Source organism: Sciurus vulgaris, assembly GCF_902686455.1.
Source record: "Sciurus vulgaris genome assembly, chromosome: 14".
Taxonomy (NCBI): Eukaryota; Metazoa; Chordata; class Mammalia; order Rodentia; family Sciuridae; genus Sciurus; species Sciurus vulgaris.
The window spans coordinates 21,535,891-21,548,701 of NC_136475.1; positions in this window are offsets into that span (position 1 = coordinate 21,535,891).

The following is a 12,811-nucleotide window of genomic DNA, read 5'->3' on the forward strand; positions in this document are numbered from 1 at the left end:
ATATCTTTAAAATTACTAACGTGATTTTTCTAGCTGGTCAGACCATAAAGTCTTGGTTTCTATAAAATGTAATATCATTTCTTCTAGGATTTTTCTTCAACAGGAAAGAGATGACTAATACTGATAACTACATTTGATCTTGGTTTTTGCAGTTGAAAATGAGTAAATTAGATTTAACATAAAAGGGATTAATCATAAATGTGTTTGTTAAGAAGACATTAATTTTCAAAGTTAAAGTGCTAAAATATCAACTACTAAATATAAGATGAATCATTCTTCTTAAATTCCATAAGAAAATATATTTAAACATAAAATGTGTTTTTATAAATTGGCAAATGGAAAAAAGTTTCAGGTTGCTTTGTTTCTGTGTCTTCACTAATACATGATCACTAAAAGTTAAGATTCAGTCAAGCGTGATTCATATACAAAGAGTGTAAGAGGTTTCAGTTGGGTTTCAATTTAAGTACTATAAAAACAAAAGTAATTCATCTTAGTAAGAAAATTGGGGGTTGGGGTTGTAGCTCAATGGTGGCACACTTGCCTAGGATGAGTGAGGCACTGGGTTTGATTCTCAGTACCACATAAAAATATATAAATAAAACAAAGGCATTGTTTCCATCTACAACTAAGAAAAAAATTTAGAAAAAAAGAAAATTACTAATTTCCAAATCTAAAAGCCTTGTATAGTGCCTCTAACATGGAGCATGCTTAAGAAACAGATTTAAAAAAAAAAAAAAGGCTCTTTTTGCAGACATCTATTACATTTCAGGAGAGAGTGGTCAGACTCCTAGGACAGTTATTTACAATCCAATAGGTAGGAACCCAAGATTAATTAGGTTTCTAGAAAAAGGGCTGAGAGAGGGGCAGGGAACTGACCCTTTCCCCAGACACAAGTCAATATTAATGTACTGATGTAAACCAAAGTTTGATCCTCTATGTGTTAAAGTAATAAGAATTTCTTAAAACGTTAATCTGTTCTTACTTATCAAGATAATTTCTTAGGTCTGTTAAATTTTGTTATTTAGAAAAAATAGTCTTAAAGGAATTATTGTTTGTCTAACTCTGGTTAAACAACTATTATTTTAGACTATTACACTACATTCCAGTTTCTAAATTTTTCTTCAAAAGCTAAATTTGGTTAGCATAAGAATATCAATGTCAGGGGCTGGGGATATAGCTCAGTTGGTATAGTGCTTGCCTTGCAAGCACAAGGCCCTGAGTTCAATCCCCAGCACCACAAAAAAAAAAAAAAAGAATATCAATGTCAGACTGGAGTTGTGGCTCAGGGGTAGAGTGTTTGCCTAGCATACATGAGGCACTGGGTTCAATCCCCAGCACGACATAAAAATAAAAAAATAAAATAAATGTATTGTGTCCACCTACAACTAAAAAAATATTAAAAAAAAGAATAACAATGTAATTGTGATGCTTTTACTGACTTCTTTGTATACTGGATGTATTCATATTTTCCAAGTGCACAGTCTTTAAACTATAAGATTTAAAAGAACATTTTACCAAGCTAGTGTTCTCCAATAAAGTTCTCCATAACAGTGGTCTCTTACAGACCTATATAAAAATAACAGATTTACCTGCAAATTTATTTGTCATTTAATATTTTGCAATTAGATAAAAATAATCTGTCATCAGTTGTAAAATTTTGTGTTACTCTTTACACTGGGATGGGAACTTGAATATGTTTTCAAAAGGCAATAAGGAGAGCCTGGTTTATTTAAAGTTGACAATATGGGATGTAAAGACATGTTGCCACTTTTTCACAAAAGGGGGTTAAAAGCTCTCTTAACTTGTTTGATTCATGTTTCAGATGTAATGTTAAATTATTTTAACTGATACATATCAACTCAGAAAATGATATACATAAAACTTTATAAAATAATATTTGAGAAAGAGACAAAGACCAGTTTCAGAAATAAAATACCTTGCCTAAGATTTGTCAAGAGGCCTCACCTCACCTGAGTTAATACTCTCACTCTTACCTTATTCCATGTTAGGATAATCACTTGAGTTCATTTAAAATTAAGCTCAAAAGATAGATTTTTGTTTTAAGGATTACCATAATCTTAAAATAAACAGGAAATATAATATATATACATATTTATGTATACCTAAGTAAAGGTTTGAGATTACAAAAAAATTATGTTTCTTGGTTCATAGCTATTGTACAAACTAGATATGTTTTTACTCTTGTTAATCTCATTTTGTATTTTTCTTATAAACTTTGTGACTATTGTCTGTTAGTGCCTTTCAGAAGTACAACTTCTAATGTAGCAACCTAAATAAATTTGGAGATAATAAGACCATCACCTGTAGAACAAACAAGATGTACAGCTGACTTCTAGTACTTATACTGACACCATTTCATAATTCCATTGCTCAGCTTATTATTAAATGTGGAAGTCGAGTCATACAATTGGTGGGAGCTGAGCCTTCTTTCATTGTGGTACATTTTTCATTTCAACAACAACATTGGCTTTAATAGTCCTCATATGTTTGAGATGTGACTTTTGCTAATTTTCCCAGCCAAGTAGAAAACACACATCAAGTCATTTCTTGCCGTTTAGTCACTTTTCAGTGCCAGACCATCCTCTACAAATTAAAACTGGTAATACTCTAGCTTATACCAGTTTTTCTTTTCAACAGTTTTATGACCAATATCATATTAATCAGCAAACTGGTATTCCTTATCATCCCCAAGGTCAGGCCATCATAGAAGGGGTTCACTTGTCCCTTCAGTTACAGTTACAAAAACAAACTGGAGGAGATAGAACTCCACAAAATTGTTTAAATCATGCTCTCTTTGTTTTGAGTTCTTTTAAATGTGACACTGTTGCTGAAACATGACTCCCACTGCAGGAGGCCCAGCAAGCCTAGTCTGGTGGAGAGACTCACAAGCAGGACAATGGAATGAAGAAGATCTGGTAATATTGTGGGGTACAGGTCATGCTTGTGTCTTTCCAGAGTGTGCAGCTCATCCTACCTGGGTACCTGAGCATGCTGTTCATCATATCTGTGGAGAATCTCAAGCCACAGTTCAAACAACTGAAGAACCTGACACATCAGGCTGAGAAATAGTCAAATAGCAGGGAGGTACTAAATCTCCAGACACCATGTTTCTGGCTATGCTGGCTTTATCAAGCTGTCAAGGTAAGTAGGGTTTATGGGAAAACTTATTGGACTTATTTCCCAGATCCACCTGTAGTGTACACCCAGCTGTGTGGACTAGAGAATCCATTCCAGTATTTACTAATGATACACACATGATGGGAGTTTTTCAGATAAACATATTGTCCCTATTAATACAATTGGATTTAATTATAGTGGATATAATGAGTCTACCTATATGTTGATCCCACAATGATTATGCTTGCTGTTTACATATGACCCAAGAGAAAAAGTCAGCATATGGGGAAGCCAGTGTAGCCATTATTGCTGGCCCCTGGGATTTAAAAATGTATGTCCAGACAGTTACAAAAATGGGGCTCCCCAGAGACATAACCATGTTTCCCAAAGAACATCCCCCAGTACCTTATTACCCCAATCACACTACAACAGAATTGGGTGGAGTGTGCCAATATTTTGCCAATGTGACATAATGTCTCTGGCAGTAGTGGATATATTTCGGACTGGTATTGTAAATTTGTTAAAAGGCACCCACATCGGGAATTTAAGACTCCTAGAGGATTCATTAGTAATGTTCTGACCTTTGGTGATAGTGGCATACAAAAAGATCTGTGGCATTTGATAGCTGCCTTAGATTTCATCAATTATACCAGGAGCTTCCTAACATCTTATGGACAAGAGCTATAAAGTAGCTCTCTGTTATGGCCTGTGAGCCTATGTACAATCTCCTTGTGTTTTAATTTCTGGGACTATAAAAGTAAGTAGAACCAGAGGAAAATAGCATGTAACTTGTCAAAGTTGCAATCTGATTAATTGCATTACTACGTATAATAGAGAACGAGGAGTGCTTGTGTTACTCCAACCCTCCTTTATTTTAATCCCAGCTAACTTTTCAGAACCTTGGTATTCTGATGCTGGAGTTCAAGTCCTACAGCAGATTCATATCCAGTCGAATAGACACCAGCATGCTCTTTGTCTTATTGCGTTTGGAGTAGCCACTTTGATATCTGTCTTTGTCTCTCACATGACATCCACCATAGCCTTATCCAAAAGCATTCAAAATGCACAGTTTCTTTTTTCTTTTTCTTTTTTTTTTTTTTTGTGGGGGACAGGCAGTTACCAGGGATTGAACTCAAGGGTACTCAACCATTAAGCCACATCCACAGTCCTATTTCGTATTTTATTTAGAGACAGGATCTCACTGAGTTGCTTAGCTCCTTGCTGTTGCTGAGGCTGGCTTTGAATTCACAATCCTCCTGCTCAGCCTCCCAAGCCACTGGGATTACAGGCATGCACCACTACACCTGGCTCAAAATGTACATTTTCTTAATTATTTGGTTCAAAATACTTCCAAAGACCTACAAAATCAGGAAAATATGGATGACAAGATAAAAACTAAATTAAATGCCCTGGAATCTACAATATAGGAAATGAGATTGCTACTCTTGAATTCAAACAGTGGCTTACTTGCCACACTGGCTACAAATCTGTTTGTGTTACAGCAGCAAGATATAATGCTTCTCAATGAAATTGGGAGAAAGTTAAAAATCATTTAATGGGCATTTGGCAGATAAATAATGACAGTCTAGACCTTGAGGAGTTCCATCATCACATCCAGGATATTCAGGAGAATAGGAATGATCTTGTGGATCCCACATGGCTTGCTGAACAAATAGTTAATGATTTAAATGGTTTTAATCCTTGGGATATGTTAAAACATAAAATATGGTACACTTTTAGAATTATGTGTTTGCTACTAACACTCTTTTGTGTTATAATAACATGATGCCACATCTTCCAAGAAGAAATCCAACTCCAGATAATAGCTCATCGCTCACATTCTAAAAATAAAAAAGGGGGATATATTGGGAGCAGTGATTCGAATCACAGTCCCTGACTCTCCGGAGTGCTCCTGGGCTAGGAATTCCTTGTGCAAAGGCACAAGTTGCCCAGTTGTTATGGTGACGCTTTGTTTAAAAGAGGTTCTGTGCATAGCAAGGTACTATCAGTCTTGACCCTGAATTCAGATACCAGCCTCCCAGGGTAAGAATTATGAGCACAAGTTGATAATTATAACTGGACTGCCCAGAACTTCATCCTTCATCCTGCATGCTTTGAAGAATCTTTCCCTCCCACCAAAAAACCCTTTTGATGTTAAAATCTATATAATAAAATGCCAAGCTAACTCTGAGTCATTGCATCTCCATCAGGGCATAATGATCCAACCAGTCTCAGTTTTTTCTCTTTGTCTGTTTATCTTTTCTGATTCTGCATTTCCCCTCACTGGTTTTCTGAATTAACAGCTGTGCAGGTCTCTGCAAGAGACCAACCAATGTGGCATGAAGGTGTATGCTCTAGAAGTGCTACAGACAAGCTCCAGGAAGGAAATTGAAGATACAGTCAAATCAGGCCATTAAAGGAGCAATTAATAAATGGACTCTTTACAAAGATGGGATTCAGGTGCAGGGAAAACTCAAGGAATAGTGGAGTATCTTAGGTCTATTACTGCCTTTGACCTACAGGGGGCAATTTCTGGAATCCAGAGACAGTCATGTAGAGACATTCACCTCACGGGAGAGCCATCCACAAGAGTGGCTGGTTTTGCATTGTGGAAGACAGGGGCTTAATAAGTACCCCAGCCTCTGCTGAGCTCATGGTCAAACCCCAGTGGAAGGCAGAGGGCAAGGGAACCCACCAACGTCATCCAGGTCAGCCTCCAAAGACACCGAGCAGGGTGGAAAAGAATGGAAAGATGAAAAGAGACGAAGGGAAGGTGTGGAACACACACCTACAACTGCTAGGAGAGAGCGAGGGAACCAACGGGAGCATGAGTGAAGACAAGCTTGAACACAAGGACAGGAGGGAGGAGCAAAACCACATCACTTGGTTGGTTCACTGCCTGGACTGCTAGGTTGGACATCACCTGAAGCTAGATATTTCTCAGTCAATAGAGTCTCTTTATCAAATGTCACTTGAAACATAAAGAACCCTCATGGGTATATTGTGTCTTTGAGTATGGCTGAGATTCCAGCAAGCAGAAGTGGGGAAAGGACTTTCCAGAAATAAGAAGCAGGACTGGGGATATAGCTCAGTTGGTAGAGTGCTTGCCTCATAAGCACAAGGCCCTGGATTCAATCCCCAGCACCGCCAAAAAAAAAAAAAAAAAAAAAACACAGAAATAAGGAGCAGCCACACAAAGGCAAAGCGGGGGAAGGAGGGGAATGTCTGGAGATTGATGAGCAAGCAGCTGACATATAGACTAAGTACAAATGCATGGAGAGAAGATACCAGAAAGCTTGGTTGGATCTGTGGAGTAGAGGTTCTAGCGCTGCCGGGTCCCGGAGTTGGGAGCTCCTACCATGGGCAATAGGGAACCATGAAAACTTCAATGTGTTTATAATTGTTATCTCCTTTACGGTTCCTTCAGACTCCTGCGGGGTCTGGTATATCTAATAGTAATTAACTTAATAGATGAAAAAATCAGTCACAAGGCAGGAGGATAAGGTGAGATAGACCCACCAGCAGAACTAGACCAAGGGCTCTGTGGCTTCAGCAGGAATCTGATACTGGACCCTGCAAAGCCCCTCTTCTACCCAGGGTAAGACATTCCCACTTAATATGTCCTTCCAGGAGGAACAAATGGTTGCCCCCTGACAGCAAGTACAACTGTAGCCATAACACCCGAGGCCATCCCTGGTGCTGAGGAAGTGCCCCTCGTGAGCACTCATGGAAGGTGCCATCTAACCCTGTCGTACACTCCCTCTCCCAATAGCCACTCGACTACCTACTTCCAGGATTGAAAAGAAGTATTCTGACCATCAAAATATAAGAGAAAAGTAATTAGAAGCTTTTAGCTTTTGGATATGAGGTGGTTGTTCCCCAAAAGCTCACATGTAAGACAATGCAAGAAGGTTTGAAGGAGAAATGATTGGGTTAGAGTCTTAACCTAATCAGTTAGTTGATCACTGATGGAATTAACTGAGTGGTAACTGGAGGCAGGTGGGGTGTGGCTGGAGGAAGTGTTCCCTGGGGGCGTGGCTATGGGGTATATATTTGTATCTGGAGAGTGGAGTCTCTCCCTCTCTCTGCTTTCTGATCAAACTGTGAGCTGCTTTCCTCTCTTCTGCCATGATGTCTTGCCTCACCTTGAGCCCAAGGAATGGAGTCTGCTGTCTGTGGATTAAGACCTCTGAAACCATGAGCCCCTAAACAAATTTTTCCTCCCCTACAGTTGTTCTTGTTGGGTCCTTCAGTCACAGCAGGGAAAAAGCTGACTAAAACAGAAGCTACTATCATTGTTGCATTATTTCCAGAACAACCAATCCCTTAGAAACCAAACAACTCAAGTTATAGAATAAAACCATCAGTCTTTATTACCCTTCCCAGGTTGCAATAACAAAATTCCAGAAATGTATTTGGAAACACCAGAAATTTATTTCCTCACATTTCCATACGCTAAGAAGTTCAAGATCAAGTTGCCAGCAGGATTGGTGTTTGGGAAGGACCCTCCCCTTGAGGGTGGCAGATGTCTACCTTCTTGCTGTGCACTTACATGGCCTGTACTCAGTGTGTGGGGAGGGGTGGGAGGGAGAACTCTTTGGTGTCTTCTTAAAAGGACAATAATCCTGTCAGATCAGAGCCTCACCCTAATGACCTCATTTAATTTTACTTAATATCATTATTCTAAATACAGCCATACTGGGGGTTAGGGCTTCAATATATACATTTTGAGGTGGGGATATTTTCTCCTGTGTCCGCCATTCCTGCCACTCCGCGCTAGGATTCACTGTTGCGTTTTTGAGTACCCAGTTGTTCTGCTGTGCAGTTGCTGAAGATCCCCAAGGAGTTGGCCTGGCTCCTGAACACCAAGAAATGGAACAGTTGACCTTCAGGGATGTGGCCATTTATTTTACTGAAGAGGAGTGGGAATGCCTGCAGCCTGCTCAGCAAAACTTATGTAGAGATGTGATGTTAGAGAACTACAGAAACTTGGTCTTTTTGGAGCCCTACTGGTAAGAATACTTCAGAGTCATACCTATGGAGAAGAGACTCTGGGTTGGGACTTCCCAGCCAGTTTCATGAAAAGTTGCCACAGGAGTCCCCAGCTACATGTCTTCAGGAGTTGATGTTTCCCCAGTCTGGTGAAGAATTTTCTTGTCTTTTTTCTTGTCTATCACTTTTGTTTTTGCTTTCATATTATTAGTAAAAGAATCATTATCTTGTGTAAAGTGAGTTTTTTTATTACCTATTGGATCTAACCTGCAAAATTCAGCATGTGTACATATGTGTAATGCTTTAACATTCCAAATACATGTATGTATATGTAATCCAATCAGTAATTATATAAGTAAACTCTTTCACCTCAAATATTTTTCTTTGCTATGGGGATAAAATTGAGATTATTTTGTCCTTGAGAACATTGTACATTATTTTATTTTGATTTTTGTATTTGTTGTTTTTAGATATACATGACAGTACAGTGTATTTTGATATTATACAAACATGGAGTATAACTTATTCTAGTTAGAATCCCATTTTTGTTGTTGTACATGATGTGCAGTTTCACTGGTTGTGTATTCATATATGAACATAGGAAAGTTGTGTCCAATTTATTCTGCTGTCATGGATACAGGAATCCTCCTATGAAATTGCCCCTCCTTACTCTTTGTTTCTCTCCATATGATTTCTTTCTTTCACATGTTCCCAACATGATTTCATAAACCATGCTGTGGTTTACTAATACGTGTACTCACCAGAGGCAAAATTGGTGGAACTTCTTGAATCTAGACTTTTTCTGAATGTAGAACTTTTTTATTATAAAGTAACCATCATTGGGTATTTTCTTTTAGCAAATGAAAATGGACTCTTACAGTATCATTCAACTAAATTTATCAGTATTTTTTATTCTTATTTTAAAAACAAATAGAAAAGAATTACAAACCAGTGTCAGGAGTGGTGAATGAATTATGGGTCTTCAATAGCCCAGAAACAGAAGCTGACACTTCCCTTGGGGATCTCTTGACACTGTGGTGCCACAGAAACCACCCAGTTGTATAGTGATACCCTGTTCAAAGGGAAATTCCAAGGTTGCCATGACTTCCTGGAGTGGAGAATTTTGGGTGCAAGCTTATGACTGTGCTGGGCTGTTCAAATTTTGAAGTCAGTTCTGTTTTAGAGTAACTTTCTCACAATGAATCCCTTTGACGTGAAAACCTATATAATAATCTTTGAAGAGCCTGCTTGTGGTCAGTCTTCTTCCATCAGGGATTTGACTGAACCACTGGTTCCTGCTCTCTTTATTTTTGTGTTTTCTTTCCATTCTCCTAATTGCCCAGTTTGGGGAAAATGAGTAAACAGTCACACAGGTAGCGACAAGGCAATAACCAGAAATTATCATTATTTCTTATGATATATTGGCTCAAGGTACAGACTTTTATTATTTCATTTAAGTTTGATGGCTTTATCATTGTTTCTTGAGAAATTGGTTTTTTTTTTCTTTATTTATTTGTTTATTTTGGTGCTGGAGACTGAACCCAGGGCCTCATGCTTCCAAGGCAAGCACTCTACTAACTGAGCTGTATCCCCAGCCCAAGAAATTGTTTTCTTACAGCAAACATCTCAGTGTACAAATTCCTCCTTGACTTTTGAAGCACAATTTTTCCTGTAATCAAATCATTGATTGATAATTTTTTTTAAGAAGTTTAACCATGTCATCCCACTTCCTTTCAACCTCAATGAATTTAGTAGATATATATAGCTAATTATGGATGCTCTTTTACTTTTGATGTTTTTTTTATCTTATCACTCTCAAGTTTACATCTTTGTCTTTCAACAATTTGACTATTATAGATCTCTTTCTCCATGGTTTTACTTTCTCAGTTTTCTGTGAATTATAGGAAATTTCAGAAATAAAAATTCACAAATTTTAAATTGCAAAAAAAAAAATATATATATATATACATTTTGAGGAAAGATGTACTTTCATAACCCAATCTAATGCAGTGGTTCAGGATGCAGTTTTTAGAGCTGGGGAGGTAGCTCAGTGGTAGACTGCTTGGCTAGCATGCATGGAATATATATATATATATCACTTTGTTCCATCACTTTAGTGGCCTTAGGCCAGTCACTTAACCTCTGTGTGCCTCAGTTTCCCTGTCTGTGAATTGGGAATAATAAAAGCACATGAATGTCAATAATGTTTTAAGATAATAAGAAAACTGTTGGTGAGATTAACTGGGACAATTGCTCACTTCTGCTTGGTACATGTTAAGTGCCAGTTATATGTTATCTCTTGCTACTATAATGAATATTTGAGGTTTTAACTGAAGCACCGGGGTTCACAGATTGTGAATTTTTTTTTTTTTTTTTTTCAGTGCTGGGGATTGAACCCAGGGCCTTGGGCTTGTGAGGCAAGCACTCTACCAACTGAGCTATATCCGCTGCCCAGATTGTGAATATTAATGTGAGCTGGGAATCCTATCCTAGGATAGGACAGATCTGTTAGACAAATTACCTAGATTGAGGATCTGAGAGCACTGGCTATCGGAAACAAAGACAGGGGGATGGCTGGAGCATTTCTTTGGAGGAATAAACAAGGCGCGTGCTGGTCATTAAACCATAAGCATCAAACCCAACCTCTGCTGGGCCCTGTGGTTCTGGGGTGGGGACTCCACCAGCCACATTTTTTCTTTACCAACAGGGGGCGATAGAGGGACCTGACAGGGCTGTCTGTTTCAGAGCCCTGCTACCATCTCCCTAGCAACCCAGCTCCTTTTCGCAGGAACCATTGGCTGCGGAAGCAGCAGTTGATTATTGATTCCAGTTTAATTTTTCCATCTCTCACGAATCCAACCTAATCACACCTAAAGGGCGTCCAGAACCAGTAGCTTGCCCCCCCCCCCCCCCCCCCGCCCCAGGTCTGGTTGTCAGTTCTGCAGACCAGACTAACTGCTCCGCTTGTGCCCCAGCCCTAGGGGATATCACTGCTCCCTGCAGTTGCTAGGCCCATGGTACCTTAGTGGGGTTTCTTTCTGTGTTTGTTGTTCTTTTTGCCTTTTTAGTTCTTCAATGCCTAGTTAATGATTATGTTAAATTCTCAGTTAAAATAATTGATGCGTTGAGCTGGGGTTGTGGCTCAGTGGTCCAGTGCTTGCCTAGCATGTGTGAGGCACTGGGTTCGATTCTCAGCACCCCATATAAATAAATGAATAAAAATAAAGGTTCATCAACAGCTAAAATAATAAAATAATTATTGATGTGGTTTCTGTCTCCTTATGGCTTCTGACTGATGGGATGGGGTAGTACCCACCTTCACCCAACCTGAGAGGAGTGTTAAGATTTTGTAGGAAGCCAGTCATGGTGGTACATGCCTACAATCTCAGCTACTTGGGAGACTAAGGCAGAAGGATCACTTAAACCCAGGAGTTCAAGGTCAGCCTGGGGCAACATAGTGATCTCAAAAAAAGAAAGAAAGAAAGAAAGAGTCGTTAGAGGCCCTGCATTTAGACTGGGCACCTGCTCTGCCCTCAGCCCAATAGACCAAACCAATGTAGTTTTATCTTAGTAACAGCTTTAGCTGGTTGCAGTTAACTGTAAACAACTAGTTAAACTGTAACCAGTGGACCAGTTTATTCACAAGGCTACAGCCAATTTTCTATGCCTCTCTTCCATTTTTCTAGAAATTCTGTCTTATCGTGGGGCTGGTGGGAATTTTCGGATCCTGCTCCAGCCCTGGGAACTGCCTAATTTGTGAGTTGTGTTTGATTTTAGTTTTGTTCAAATAAATCCTACTAAGTTTAAATGGTCTAAGGAATGTTCCATTTAATGAAGAATTCAGTCAGAGAATTGGAGAACTTGATATGTGTCCCCTACAGTTACTGGGATAGAGCAGAATATCCTTGCCCCAACCAGGGAATTCAGAGGTGAGAGGTGGGCACAGGAGCTGCGCAGGGAGGAGAGGGAAGAGCTGCCAGCACCTTGGAATGGATAGGCCTGTGCTCCTGGATTCTCAGGTCACAAGGAGTGAGAGTGGCTCACAGACCCAATTCAAGCCACGTTTGAGAAGGGAGGGTGGCAGAGATGGAGCCAGTGGGGTTGTCTAAGCCAACCACGAGCAGGGCCAGCTAAAGGAGCAATGCATTCTCTGTCAAAAGGAGGCTGAAGTTGATTCTTAGGTCCTGTGGAGGGAGCGAAGAAATGACTGGCGTGTGAGTCAAGGGAACTCAGCGGGGCCCATCAGGGTTAGGATTCTCAAAAAAAAAAAAAAAAAAAAAAAAAAAAAAAAAAAAAAACCCCAAGAGAAAATCAACTTTTAATACCTCCAAACCTGGGGAACACAACACCATCTTAAAATGGTACCAGTCAGGTGAAAAAGTTCCTGGCCCCCTCCCATTTTTACTTCCTCAGGGTACCATCCTGAAAGATTAGAAAATTGGGATGGAAACCAGGTGGCTTGAGAGGCTGAGGCAGGAGGACTCCAAGTTTGAGACCAGCCTCAGCAACTTAGTGAGGCCCTAAGCCACTTAGAGAGTTCTGTCTCAAAATAAAAAACAGAAAGGACTGGGGAGGGAACTCAGTGGGAGAGAGCCCCTGGGTTCAATCCCCAGCACTAGGCGGGGAGAAAACTGGGGTGGAGGTGGGTGGACTTGAGCTGGAGACAGAAAATAGATTACAC